Source organism: Gracilinanus agilis, chromosome 2 (genome assembly GCF_016433145.1).
Source record: "Gracilinanus agilis isolate LMUSP501 chromosome 2, AgileGrace, whole genome shotgun sequence".
Taxonomy (NCBI): Eukaryota; Metazoa; Chordata; class Mammalia; order Didelphimorphia; family Didelphidae; genus Gracilinanus; species Gracilinanus agilis.
The window spans coordinates 467,455,062-467,470,484 of record NC_058131.1 but is presented as its reverse complement, the minus strand read 5'-3'; the positions used below and the strand labels follow the sequence as shown (position 1 = coordinate 467,470,484).

The 15,423-nt window shown below is 41.6% G+C and overlaps 1 protein-coding gene across 2 annotated transcripts in view; it reads left to right on the top strand.

Moving 5' to 3' along the window:
* MNAT1 (MNAT1 component of CDK activating kinase) overlaps positions 1–15,423 on the top strand; it is a 341,857-nt gene that overhangs the window by 147,906 nt on the left and 178,528 nt on the right. The gene's annotated exons all lie outside the window — the stretch shown is intronic.

The following is a 15,423-nucleotide window of genomic DNA, read 5'->3' as shown; positions in this document are numbered from 1 at the left end:
TATATGTATATATATATATATATGGATTGGATGAGAAATGTGTTATTTCACTAGTCTTTGTCACTCTTCTGTCTTAAAACTGATACTAAGACACAAAAGGTAAGGTTGTAAACAAAGAAAGAAAGAATGTTGTTTCCTTTGCGTTTCTTGGGTTCTAGGGGGCTGGCCAACTTGGAGCCATGGAAGATAAAGAGTTTTGATTCCACTGTGCAAATGAATTTGAGCATCTAGTATGAGCAATGCCTTCGTCATGGGGTGGCCAACTTGGCATCCGCAATTAGTTAAGACTGTCTCTTGAGGGGGCAGCTGGGTAGCTCAGTGGATTGAGAGCCAGGCCTAGAGACAGGAGGTCCTCGGTTCAAATCTGGCCTCAGACACTTCCCAGCTGTGTGACCTTGGGCAAGTCACTTGACCCCCATTGCCTATCCTTACCAATCTTCCACCTATAAGTCAATACACAGAAGTTAAGGGTTTAAAATTTAAAAAAAAAAAAAAAAAAAAGACTGTCTCTTGTGAAACGCAGAGGCAGGCAGTGTTGGGGGAATGCTTGTGAATCTCATGGGGTAGAAGAGAAGGCTTGGAGATCATTGTAAAACATTCCTTAGTCCTAGAAGTAGACTTGAACAGTCTTATAATCTCACAGAGTATGATGGAAGTTCATTAGCTCTTCTCTCCAGTGTCTAAACCCAGCAATCCATTGGGGCAGCTAGGTGGCTCTGTGGATAAAGAACCAGGTCTGGAATCAACAAGTCCTGAGTTCAAATTTGACCTTAGACACGTCTAAGCTGTGTGACCCTGGGCAAGTCACTTAACCCTAATTGCCTAGCCCTTAGAGCAGGGGTCGGCAACCTTTTTGGCCGTGAGAGCCATAAATGCCACATTTTTTAACATGTAATTTTGTGAGAGCCGTACAGTGCTCACAGTGCGCGCTCCTATAACAGCGCCTGAAAAAAAAATGGACTTTATGGCTCCTGCAGAAAGAGCCACATCTGGCCCTCAAAAGAGCCAGATATGGCTCGAGAGCCATACGTTGCCGACCCCTGCCTTAGAGTCTTAGTATAAGATACTAAATACTGATTCTAAGACTGAAGGTGGGGATTTTTTTTAAAAAGGCAATCCATGTGGTCTCAAGGAAAAAGCCCTTGGTGGGCAAAAAATGCATGGCCTAAATCATCAGAAGAGCAACTAAAGCTAAGTTGAGGCTGGGTAGATGTGAAAATGCCTGGAATATCAAAAAGAGAAGGAGCAAAGGGAAGCAGAATTTCAAGAAAGCAACTCCAAAGGCAAGAAGTGGGGACGGTCCTAGAGGTAATCCTTTCTTCTCAAGGTCCCCACCTAAGGCAGCATTCCTGGGGAGGGGTGGATCAGGCCAGTCTCTCAGCAATATAGCGCCCCCTACAACCACCACAGGTGCCGTATCTGATATGGGGGGCATTGAGCTCCAAAGAAATCCTGAAGTCATATGAGGTGTTCAGTAAAACCCAATACGGGTAGGGTGACTGGGGCTTCATCCCAGAGCTTTGAAACATGTAGGGGGAAGACTTTCTTATCCAGTGGGCTGCCACTCTTAGCAATGAGTGATATAACTGGTGCAATTCCCATCCCCACCCCCCAAAGCACGCTCCTATAGCTATACCAATTCTTTGTCTGCTGCACTGAAGGGAATTCAGGTCTCATATCTGGTCTGCATATCTGATTAAAGGAGAAAGTATGTGAGGAAATACAGTAAAGTATCAGGCAGCTCCAACCAGCAAATTCCTAAATTAACCATAGAGCCACATCTTTGGGGGGATTAAGGGAAACAGCATTAAAAGAGTTTCTAGTATTTTAAAAGGACCTGTCTTTAAACTTTGTTAGCAGGAGGTTTACACTTCAGCTGTTTCTGTACAAATGCTATAAAATATGATTTGGACTGCGGTGTCTGTGGGGTTTTATATCTATGTGCAGAAGAAAGTCAAGGCACTTTGATCCTGAAGTAACTTTAGGGGATTTATAGGACAGAGTAATGAGAGATTAAAAACATGGCATTTTGGGTTGCCGTGCCACATGGGTGTCTCATACTGACCTTCCAATACACGAACAGTCCTAGATCTTCTGTTGTTGTTGTCTATTGATTTCTCTTTGATTCCGTACTTATATAGTTGATTTTTTACAGCCTGAATGTAGGACTTTATATTAATACCCAATTATTTCTTATAAACAATAGTATTCTGCCACCAACATATACCACAATTTTTCAGCCATTCCCCAATTGATGGGCATTCCCTCAGTTTCCAGTTCTTTGCCACCACAAAAAGAGCTGCTATAAATGTTTTTGTATAAGTACATCCTTTCCCCTTTTTTATTATCTCTTTGGGGTACAGACCCAGTAGTGGCATTAATGTGTACATTTTTATAGCCCTTTGGGCACAGTTCCAAATTGTCCTCCAGAATGGTTGGATCAGTTCACAACTTGACGAACAATGCATTAGTGTCCCAATTTTGTCATATCCCTTCTAACATCACTTTCCTTTGTTGTCATATTGGCCAGTCTGATAGGTGTGAAGTGGTACCTCAGCAACATTTTTATTTGCATTTCTCTAATCAAGAGGGATTTAGAGCATTTTTCATGTGATTATTGAGAGCTTTGATTTCTTCATCTGAAAATTGTTAGTTCATAGGCTTTGACCATTTGTCATTCGGGAAATGGCTGTTTACACCCTATTAAATCTCATCTTATTAGATTCAATCCTCCATTCCAACTGGAGATCCCAATTCTGCTATCCAGAGTATGAATTTTCCCTTTCAGCTTCATGTCATCCCATTTTGACAAATATGTCTTCTAGGCATTCATCAAAGTCATTTATAAAAAGGTTGGAATGGAGCAGAAATAAGGATGAGTCAGTCCTAAGGACACGTTTCTGGAGGTCTCGCCAAAGGTTGACAATGAGCCCTCAGTTGCCACTCTTTAGGCCTGTCTATTACTCAACTTCAAAGTTTTACTTCAGTATTATTACTGTCTAACCAATGCTATGTAATCATAGAATCACATATTTGTAACTGGAAGGGTCATCAAAGGCCAATTAGTCCAATTTCTTCATTTTACAAATGAGGAAAAACTCCCATCTTGTCCTCAAGGACATCAAGACAGACTTCAAGGCTATCATGTAGAAAAGAGATTAGATTTATTTTTCTTGGCTCCAAAGTACAGAACTCCAACCAGTGAGTGGAAGTGGCAAGGAGATTGATTTCAGTTCTTTATGAAGAAATAAATTAATAACAACTGGAATTGGTTAGCTTGAATAGTGGGGAGTTTCTCATCTTTGAGGGCATTGTAGTCAAGGCTGGAAGAGGGGTCAAAAAGACGACTTCTGAAATCTCTTCCAGCTCTGTGATTCTGTTCAATAGGTTATCTAGGCCAGCCCCCTCTTTTAGCAGAGGAGGAAACTGAGAGGGTAATTTAGAAAAACAGGTTGGTGCCAAAGGCAGGACACTACTGTGCCAGACTGAGAACTTTTTAAGTTCCATGCTTCTCTCCATCATGGCTGGCTATCTCCTGCTTTGATTACGAATTTCACTCTACTAATTTCATTTTTTCTAAAATCCTTATCTTCTGCCCTAATAACAACTCTAAGACAGATGGATAAGAGCTAGGCAAATGTGAGTAAGTGACTTGCCCAGGATCACTCAACAAGATATTGTCTGAGGCCAGATTTGAACCTAGGTTCTCTTGACTCTAGGCCTGGAGCTCTATTCATTGTGCTACTCGTTGCCCCTACTAATTTCATTTTGAAGAGAAGCAGTGTGACAGAGTGGGCAAAGGACCAGCCTCAGAGAAAGGAAGACCCGAGTTCCAGGTCTGTTTCTGACATATACTAGCTATGTGAACTTGGACAAGTCATTTAACACAAAAAGAGTTTCTAGTTTTTTTAAGTGACCTTTCTTTAAACTCTCTTCACATAAGGTTTTCACTGCTGATGTTTCTGTATAAATAGCTATAAAACACCGTTTGGACTAAGATTATGTCTACAGGGTTATATATGTTGGGGACTAAATAAGCTACAGAGAAGTTACCTTTCTGCATGGATAGAAGGGGCTTCCACACTATGAATGCAAAAAAAAAAAAATTTTTTTTTAGTAGTTTCATTTTGCAACAAACATCAAGTTTACTTTGAATTTGGAGAAAACCAGTAAAAGTTTATGTGCAAAAACAGGCTAAACCCAACGTATGATGTTTGTTTTACCTTGTCATGGTTAAATTTCCTTTCTTTTAACAAATGGTAAATTACAAAATGGTACCATACATGTACTTTCAGCCGGTCATTTTCATGTCATTTTGCTTAATCATTTTAAGGGAGTCTGCTCTGCTTTTGGTTTGTTTATGTAAGTGTTTGTTGTGTTCAAATAAAAAATGATCAATTAAGAAAGAAAGACAGATTATATGCTATTGAGGCTAAAGTGGTTTGAACACTTCTCTGGAAAATCTTGGCAGCCAAAGCGGGATATTTCTGATCCCTGTAATCCTCGTTTTACAAGCAGATGCATTTGCTTTGTGTATGTGAGCCTGCCTGAGGCCCCTTGGGAGACAGACCATATTGGATTAAGTATTTCCTAAGTCACTCCAACAGTCAGGCTCAGGTTTGCATAAACATGAAATAAAAGAGTACAATGGCCTGAATCATTGCCATCCTGTTTGGTCAGATTGGACTCAGAGAAAATCACAGATTTGTATGAGATTTACAAGAGGAGGCCAAGCACAGGAATTCCCTTAGCAACCCTTCTCTGCCCCTCCACGCTGCACACTGTCCTCATCTCGTCTTCTGTCCCTATAGCCATGCAGGCTGCACTGGCCCTCTTCCTTGCCAAGGCTGTCCAACTCTTCTCTAACCTTGATCTCTTCCCCTCCCATCTCCTATAGGATGTTGTTCCATAAATTAACCCCTCTCTGTTTTATATGTCTTTAACCTCTGCTCTCCCGACTCCTTATATAAATATGCTCCGATCTCCCCTGTACTTGAGGGGGGGGGGGGAATTCCTTTACTAGGCAACACTTGGTCTTGATCTCAAAGTATTATCCTATGCTTGTCTTCTCCTTTAAAAGTAGTCTTATTGCTGAGGGACTTATGAGAAAGAAAACTAGCCACACTCAGAGGAAGAACTGTGGGAGGAGAAACGTGGAAGAAAAACAACTGCTTGAACACATGGGCTGATGGGGATATTATTGGGGATGTAGACACTAAACGATAACTCTAGTCCAACTATCAATAATATGGAATTAGGTCTTGATCAATGATACATGTAAAACCCAGTGGAATTGTGCATCAGCTAAGGGGGTTAGGGAGGTTTGGGGGAGAGGGAAAGAACATGAAACATGTAACTATGGGGAAAATACTCAAAAAAAAAAGAATTTCAAAAAAAAAGAATAAACACAGCTCAACAATAGATAGATAGATAGATAGATAGATAGATAATGAAAGTAGCCTTATTTATTTGTTTGTTTATTTAGTTAGTTATAAACCTGTACCTTCTTGTGTATTGCTTCCAAAGCAGAACAATAGTAAGGGCTAAGCCATGGGGGTTAAGTGACTTGCCCAAGGTCACATAGCTAAGAAGTGTCTGAGGCCAAATTTGAAACCAGCTCCTCCCATCTCTAGGCCTGACTCTCAATCCACTGAGCCTCCCAGCTGCCCTCAGCAGATGTATTAAAAAAAAGAAGAAGAAGAAGAAGTTTATTCACTGGGACACCGATTAAGCAGTGGATTGAGTGCTGGGCCTGAAGTCAAGAAGACTCATATTGACCAATCTTGTTGGCTTCAAATTAAATGAATCAGGCCATCTGTCAAATGATCTAGAGAAAGAAATGGCAAACCACTCCTGTGCTAAGAAAACCCCAGTCGGGTCACAAGCAGTGGGACACAACAGAAACAACTGAATAACAACAAATTTATACTCATTACCTCAACTTCTTGTCATTTAACTTTAAAAAACAAACCATCCGTTGCCTTCTGTCTTGGAATCAATACTGTTTTAGTTCCAAGGTAGAAGAGCGATAAGGGTTAGGCAGTGGGGGTTAAGTGACTTGCCCAGGGTCACGCCTTTAGGAAGTGCCTGAGACTAGATTTGAACCCAGGACTCCAGGCTTGGCTTTCCATCCACTGAGCTACCTAGCTGCCCCCAGGCCATTCCTTAAAGAAACATAAGTCTAGATGCAAGGTTTTTATTGTGCTGGTCCAAAAGAATCTTGGGGGTTTTTCTCCTGTTCCCTTCTAACCTGAAAAAAATAAAATAAAATAAATTCCTCCAAACAAATTGTTGCTAAATTTTCTATTTTGAAATTTTCCACTAAATGTAGGGGAGGGCCAAAAATCATCTCTTCTCATGAATGAAGCTTGAGTTGTCTCTGGAACTTTCTATCAATTTTCAATACTTGTCTTCAGAGCAGGGCTGGGGGCAGGAGTTTTGTAGGAGTTTTGTGCTCCCAGAAAATAATTGGGGGCACCTCAAAACATGGGAAAAGGAAACCATATTCTCTCCCATTTTCCCTTAAAGTTGGTAGCTGGATGAACTGTCAGTCAGCCAACAATGATTTATAATTGGTTGTGTTGCTGATGCCTAGCAGATGCTTGATTGACAACTCAGCCACACCATGAAACGGATGTCTGTGGTATCTTTCTGCTTCTCTTTGCCTCCGCTGATTCAATACAAGAAGTTGGTTTCAGGTAGCATCCCAAGGATGGACGATGTGTGCCCGTCTTCTGAAAACGCTGGGTATTCCTGAACCCTCGGGTTGTGTTTAATATTCCCCTTGCCACCTTGTAGCTGGGATGGCTCCCTGCTGAGGCCTAGGCAATCCCAGATGGGACGGTGCCTCCAAATGCCCCAGGGGAGGAGCCCTGTGCCATCAAGCATTAGCCCTCCCTTCGATCAACCACCAAGTATTTATTGAATCGTTACTAGGTTCAGAGCACAGGAAGCTCTTTAGGCCCATCTGATGGTTCTTGTTTTCTCTGCTCCTCAGTTGGTTCCAAGGCCCCATATTTACTGCCACAAAGGCCTTGCCGATGTGGGCTGCACACAAGGAAGCGGTTGGCTGGGGATAGCTGAACCTTCTCTTACAGCACTTGACATATGGTCCCTATAAGAGAGATGACTTGGACTAGGTCACATATAAGCAATGGGGCCTTTAAAACCTCCCAGCTGCGTTTTACTATCTAGCAGAACACCACAGCGATTTCCTTCTGCCTCAGTTTTCTGTCCCCACTGAGGAGCAGTTGATAGCTCATGAAAAACATTTTATAAGGAAATAATCCAGTCATTGTAGACTGGATGATGAAGGAGATGGCTAATGAATGCAAGAGTTTCTCTCTGCCTAGGTTATCAATTTGAATTCAACTTCAGGTGATTAATTCTTGGATTTCATTTCAGATCACAATCAGCAAGTTAGTGGATTGTACCTTGGCTGGCTTTTTTAGTTCTAAAGATGTTGTTCAGTCCTATTGAACTCTTTGTGGTCTCACTTGGGGTTTCTTGACAGAAGTACTAGAGTAGCTTGCCATTCCCTTCTCTAACTCATTTTCAGATAAGGAAACTGAGGCAAATAGGATTTAGTGACTTGCCTAGAGTCATACTGCTAGTAAGTATCTGAGGCCAGATTTGAACTCAGAATGATGAGGCTTCCTGATTCCGGGCCTGGCATTGTTTCCACTGTACCACTTAGCTTCCCTGTCCCTAAGATAACGACCTACATATTTAATTCCTCTCACTTGGGGATCCTAATACAAACCAAAAAAAGGCCTGCTGTTATCCTTGGGGGCAAAAGAATAAACACAAACAGTGTATTTCCTTGCTGAAGAAGGTAATAGGTGTCAAGATGGAAGGGACCTTAAAGGATGTCTAGTCCAACCTCCTCGTTTTGTAGATGAAGAAATTAAGATTCAAAGAGTAAAAACAATTTACCCAAGGTCCCATGGGTAGTAAGTAACCAAGCTTGGATTTGAACCCAAATCTTCTGACTCCAAATCCAGTCCTCTTTTCTGCTCACATCACCAATTTGATATCTTAATGGCCCTTGTTGAAGACAATCAGTTGATTAAATTTTTGGATTTAGGATTGTAGGCAGGAAGCATTCCTAAAGGAGTTCAGTGAACTTGGTAACTAGGTGAAGTTTTGTCTCCAGTCTGCCCTACCTTAGAGTACTACCACTCTGTATATACCACCACATCTCCCATAGGCCCTCAGTGCAAGAGCCTAGTTCCATGTTGGCAAACCTGTGGCACACATGCCAGAGAGGGCTTCTCCCTTCCCCCTCTCTACACATGCCTGAGGACATTTCTTTCATCACCTGCCCCTCTGCCCAACAGCCCAGTGGGAATGCTTCCTCCTTCCCCAGTCTGGGGTAAGGTGAGGGTCTCACATGCACATGAAGATTGCAGTTTGGGTACTCAGTCTCTAACAAGTTCACCATCACTGTCCCTAGTTCAATAGGTCTTTCCTTTGTGTGCAAGCCCCTTCCACCAACTTCAAACATACCCTCCACAGGCTACATGGGCCCATAACCCTCCCAAGTGCTGCTAAACTACATAAAAATGTAATTAGGAAATATTTGGTACCTAGGTAATGCAGTGTATCCACAAGGTCCAGAGTCAGGAAAACTCATCTTCCTGTGTTCAAATATGGCCTCAGAAACTAGCTGGGTGACTTTGGGCAAGTCACTTAACTCTGCTTCAATCTTCTCTTCTGTAAAATGATCTGGAGAAGGGAATAACAAACCACCCCATACCTCTGCCAAGAGAACAACAAATGAGATGACAAAGAGGTGGACACAACTGAACTCTACACTGAAAACCCCAAAGTGAAGAAAACAAGGCCCTTGGCCTCAGAAAGATCAATCTACAGAGTACAAGATAAGTGGAAGCCAGGCTTTTTCTTTCCACAGATAAAAACCCTACCCTATTCCTACCATCATTTTCCAGGGGACTGCCAAGCCCAGTCTTTTACTCAATGATACTTATATCTGGTTTCCAGAGCTCAGGAACCCAGGAAAAAGTAGGGTCCATTTCTGAAGAGAAGTTTGTTCCACCCTCCTCTTCCTGGATATGTAGTCTCAGAAAGTCCTTGACATCAGGACTGAAGCAGAAATTTAGGAAGAAAGCTGACCTTCAGTCACACTTAGAACCCTTTTCTCCTGAGAAAACTTGGGTTTCTTCTCCTAAGTCTCATGCTGATGCTGGAGTTGCTGGAGACATATAAATTCTTCTTCCTCCTCATTCCTTGTGGGGAAGGCACAGAAAGGTTTCACCTCCTAGCATCCTGTGATCATAAGAGCTGGAAAGCACCGTAGACATCAGCAGGCTCCAACTCCTCATTTTGTAGATGTGGAAACTGAGGCTGGGGATGGGGGGTGGGGAATGACCTCCTGTTCACCCAGACCATGGAGATAACTAACCATCCCCTCATAAGAGAAGGTCTAGAGAAGAAAGTTAAACATCCCTGGTAAACAAGACCATGTGGCTCCTGGAACTTAATTGGCCTTTTAGTTGGGGTAGTTTTAGAGTTGAAAGCAGCTGCCCTGCTAATGATCTCATCTGCCTTTGATCCACCAGGTTCATCCATGGGAGTGCTGGGGCCAGATTCACCAGCTGGATCAACTTCAGCTGCCTTTGGCACCAGGTCATAGCAGGAACCAGGCAGCCATCAGCCACAGCTGACACACGGGCTCTTGGTTCCTGTATACTCTTTTTCTTTATGTCCTGTTTCCCTACAAGACCCAGAGGGTGCCAAGGAACAGAGCTCACCAGCTCTGAATGCATGCTCAGAACCTTTTTTTTTTCCTCTTGGGGAATCTTTGGTTTCTCCTGCAGGACTAAATATCTTCTGGCATTGGAATTATTGGATGTGTCCTTCCTAACCAGTAACTGAAGGAAAACCAGTGTTTTAATATTCAAGTGAATTTTCTTTCCTAATGACAGGGATAGGGGCTGGACCAGTGATTTCATTAGTCTAGGGAACTTCAGATTTGCAAATACCTTTTACAGATGTGAGGTAGCATCCTCTGCAACTTACAACTTAGAGAGTTGTCTCAAGTAGTGATTCATTATTCTTGAGTTGTGTCCAACTTTTTGTGACTCCATACACCATACTGGCCATGGAGTTTTCTTGGCAAAGATACTGGAGTGGTTTGCCATTTCTTTCTCCACTGGATATAGTAACTCAAATACAAAGGTGGTAAAGGCAGAGCTAGGTGGCTGAGTGGATAGAGTGCCAGCCCTAGAAATGGGAAGTCCTGGATTCAAATATGACCTCTGACACTTCCTCCATATGTAACCTCAGGCAAGTCACTTAACCCAATTGCCTTGTTTGCATTGGAAATCACTTGGTATCAATTCTAAGACAGAAGGTAAGCATTTCAAATAAAATTTTAATGAAATAATAAATTGAATTGAATTTATAACCTTGATTCCAGACATGAAAATGAGTGATGTATTCGGAGCTGCTCTTGAGATGAGAAATACTGGCATTCATTTCTAATCTCTTCAAAGGGTTCCTCTGATCTTAATAGTTAACAAAAACTTTTTAATAGTTAACACTTTTTAATAGTTAACAAAAACTATTATCAGGGCTAAGTGTCCTTTCTCACATCCACTAAATTGTGGGGAGAAGATAAAACACTGGATTGAGAGTCAGAAGGAATGATCTTAAGGCAAAAGAGGAAAAAAGGAGATGGATACACCAGATATGGAGACAGATTTCTATTACAATTAGGGCAGGATCTCCTTCATTCCAAACTATCTTGTTCTTTGGAAAAGGAAAATGCCTTCCATAGACCCTAGCTTGGAGTATACCAGACTATCTATTTCCTCAGCCTTAGGGCAAGAGCTGAGGAAAGGGTTCAACTCCTAGCCAGAAGGAAAGTGAGAGGAATGTGACCTGCCTAGAGAGGAGGCAGTAGGGTAAGGTTTTAAGACTGGGCTTCTGTGGTCTTTGTCTTTCCATGGACTCTTTCTTTAGGCTTCCCTGCTCTCCCTCTCTCTTCCCTCCCTGCTGGCCACAAGAACTGCAGCCTCTTGGTCCTGTGCCAGCTCTCTTTGTGGCCTGTCAGCCAGGAGAAAAGAAGCTTTTTTGGCTCTGTTTTTTCTTTCTGCCTCTCTTCTCTTCCAGCAGGTCAGGGGAGCGGAGCTTTCTCTCTGGCCTACTTCTCTCTTTTCTCTCTGGTGGGCCAAGGAACATTCCTGGCTGGGCACCCTTCTCAGGTGACTGCATCACAGATTCTCTTGATTTTCCAAGTACTGATTGGTAACCTATCTCCTTCCTTCTTTGAGGAATAACTGTGTACCTTTAAAAAAAAAGAAGAAAATAGGGGACTTTGTAGAGGAATTTTAAGGTGTGTAATAGCCTAAACAAAGGAAACTTATGGTGGAGGACCCCATGGATTTCAAGGAGAGAAGGTTTGAAATAGCTAGCAGGTATAGAGAGGGTTGATAGAGTCATTTGGGGGAAATGACAATGATTGTTCAGCAGTAATGAAGAACCAGTTGGCATTCCATAAATTAAAATTGTGGCAGACTCTGGTCTTGATGAAGATATGAATTATTCAAGAGCTCTTTAGAATAGTATCACACATTCCCATAGCATCTTTAACCATTTCCTCTTAACTATTGTTTGATAGGGTTCTTATGAATATAATTATCTTTTTTCTCATTTGATGGAAGAAAAAATTAAGACTTAGAGAGGGAAAGTGTGACCTCAGGATCACATAGCTAGTTAGTATTGGAACTGAGGTTTAAACCCACCTCTTCTGACTCCAAAGTCTAATCAGACAAAACATAATCCAAGAAACACCATAGCCATTCATTCATTCTGTGACTTTGGACAATTTATAGCAAGTCCTGCACCTTAGTTTTTCTCTTTTTATGTTTAAATCATATATCCATTTTGACCTTATCTTGGTATAGGGTGTGAGATATTGATCTAAACCTAATTTTTGCCATTCTGTTTTCTCATTTTCCCAGCAGTTTTTGTCAAATAGTGAGTTCTTATGCCAAAAGCTGGGATCTTTGGGTTTATCAAACATTAGATTGCTGAGGTCATTTATCCCTCATCTATTCCATTGAAACACCATTCTATCTCTTAGCCAGGACCAGATCATTTTGATGATTACTATTTTATAGTATAGTTTAAGATCTGGTATTCCTCGGCCACTTTCCTCCACATTTTTTTTCATTAGTTCCCTTGATATTCTTGACTTTTTGTTCTTCCAGATGAACTTTGTTATAATTTCTTCTAGTGCTATAAAATTTGGTAGTTTGATAGCTATGGCACTGCATAAGTAAATTAATTTAGGTAGGATTGTCATTTTTATTATATTAACTTGGCCTACCCAAATTTTTCTCTTTAAATTGGGTTGCATTAGAAGGTGACAATCTTGAAGTTTCCTTTCAACTCTGACATTCACTTCCTTTGTTGTGAAGATATCTGGTTGAAAACCCAAGAAAGGGCCAGTTGAGAATATTTCATTTGTTTGTCAGGAAACTGAAAGCAAACTTTATAAGGTTATGGGTTCATCTGGACTAGTTGGTACTTGAAACTTTTGAAAACTTTTCCCGTATAAGGAAAACAGAAGGAGAAAGAGTGTAGATGTCTGCAAACCCATTCATAAAACAAAGCGAACTATACACAATTCTCTGGCAAGCACATGGGTGGAATTAAAAGCCACCCAGAGGACCCTTTCACAAGGACAAGTTGGGTATGGGGATAGCATCTCAGTTACAAAAATCACTGGATTCACTACAAGAAGAGTTTTTGGAAGGAGTCATCAGAATGGATCAATTGAATCAGGATGGAGAGGAATATCACAGGATGGAGAGGAACACAGCCTAAACCAACAGCTATGGCTTCCTCAGAGGCCACTCTAGCAGCCTACCAAGAGGCAGCTGGCATGAGACCTTTTCTTTCCCAAGGGGAGATCTGAAAAAAGTTCTATGATAGTTTTTTGTTGTTAGTGACATATTTTTGTTTTTCATGATTTAGAAGCAAATGATGTGAAATCATGTGAAAGTTGAAGAAGAGGAAGAGCTTATGGAAGGGCAATCCTGATAAATTTTTTTTTTTTTTTTGTGGTGTGGGTTGGGAGTTGCCTTTGAAGGAACTCTAAATCAAACCTAGGAGGATCTTGAAATCACCTTGTTAGGACAGGAGTAACCAAGTCTAGTAAACTAGGTAGAAATAAGAGAAAATTAGAGTATAATTGTTCCTTTTTAGTTAGAAATTTAGTCCCCACTTCAAATTCAGAAGAAAGGACAGGATCAATGATATTTTTTATTTTAGAAAGCCATTTTATGAGGATAGAGATTGCCCTAAGTTGAAAAGGCAGCAGGATCATGGGGTTATAGAATTAGAGATGGAAGAGAATTAAAAGGTCATTGAGTCCACCCTTCCCCCTTTTTTGCAGCTGGAAACTGAGCCTTGAGAGTCTGTGTCCTGGGTTACACAGGTAATAAGCAGCAGGGCTGAGATTTTAACCCAGTTCCTCTGATTCCTAGTCTAGCTCTTTCCCCTACACTCTAAAGAAGCAAGGTATCCTAGACAGAGCAATAGAATTAGGATCAGGAGATCTACATTCCCACTTAATAGGCACAGCTTAGGAGCCACCTACAGCTTTTCCTGTTCTCACTTAATTGTTAAAATTTTCATTTTGTATTTACTTAATTATGTGCATGTTGTTTCCTTCCAAGTAGACTGTAAACTCCTTGAGAGCCGAGGGCAAGGACTGCTGTCAGTTTTGTTTTGTTTCATCACCAACACCTAGTACAGTGCCTGGCACATGGTTGTCATGGAGTCATTTTGGTGGCACCAGACTCTTCATGACCCCATTTGGGGATTTTTTGGGCAAAGATACTAGAGTGTTTTGCCATTTCCTTCCCCAACTCATTTTATAGATGAGGAAAAGGAGGCCAACAGGATTAAGTGACTTGCCCTGATTGACACAGGTAGTAGATGTCTGAGGCCACATCTGGACTCAGATCTTCCCAACTCTAGGCCCAGTGCTGTATCCTGCTTGGAACATAGTAGGTGCTTAATAAACACTTCTTAAATTGAAGGAATCGATTTTTAAAAATTGAAATGAAGTATGACCCTGTTAAGTTATATTACCCTCTTTGAACCTCAGTTTCTTAATGGGTATAGCAATACTCAACTCACTTTCATGGAATCATCGTGAGGGCAATGGTAGGAAAATGAGTTGTGATCACTACTCCTAATGAGTGCTTTGGAAAGTCTGAAAACATCGGAGACCTCCTGGAATTGCTGTTAACAGTCCAGTTGGCTTATTAAAGCTATGAAAGAGGGAGGTAAGGGAGAGGCCACTCTGTAGAGTTAAGTGAAGCTCTAAAGATTAAAGTAAGCAATAAGGAAAAAAAAAAAAGCCCACTCCAAAAAACATGCAGTCTGGTCAGGAGGAACCTTGTGGGAGCTGTAAAAATAAGCAGACATTAAAAAAGCTGGAAGGTTAATGAGAGGAACAATGGCAAAAGACGTTTGGTCAGCTACAGAGAAGGGCCACCCTGCCTGGTCAGAGATCAGCCGGTCCAGCGTCCTCTTTGCTTGTACATATAACCAGGCAAGAGCTGAACAATGGAAAATGCCAGGGCCAAGCCAGAAGACCTGGGTTCATATTCTAGGTTTACCCCTTATTACCTATGACCTTAGGCAAGTCACAACCTCTCTGAGTCTCAGTTTCCTTAACTATAAAATGAGGAGATTGGACCAAATGGAGGACCTCTGAGGGCTTTCAGTCAGCACTGACTGAGCACTTAACTGTGTGCCAAGGGATGTTCAACAGAAAGGCAAATGTCAGATAGTGCCTGCTCTCAAGGAACCAATCCCTTCTAATGGGAAGTCTAGGAATTTATCATGAAGATGAGAAAAAGGAGTCAGGAGAGGGTTCTGGTGCTTTTTCCAAGGTAGTACAGGAAGTTAGTGGCAAAGCCAGGAGCAAAAGCTAGTTTTCCTGATTATAATACTGCTCTTAGTGTTCCCTCTTCCCTCCCTTCCTCCCTCCTTCCTTTTCTTCCATTTCTTCCCTTTCTTTCTTCCCCCACTCCCCTCCCTTCTTCCTTCCCTTCCCCTCTCTCCTACCTTTCTTTCTTCCTTTCCTTCCTTCTTTCCCTTCCTACCTGCCATTCATCTTTCTTTCCTGCCTCCCACCCTTCTTCCTTCCCTTCTCCATTTATTAAGTGTTGAAATATGCAGCCCTAGGCTAAGGGAGATACAGATATTAATGAGAAGGTCTCTGTTCTCTGGAAGATTACAGAATGAAAGCAGAGCCATACACAATTTGTCTACTTAGTTCCTTAACCAACAGATCCAAAGGACTCAATGGAACATGCTCTCCACTTCTAATAGAGAAGTGATGATACTACAAATTGGAGATCCATCCTTCCTTCCTTC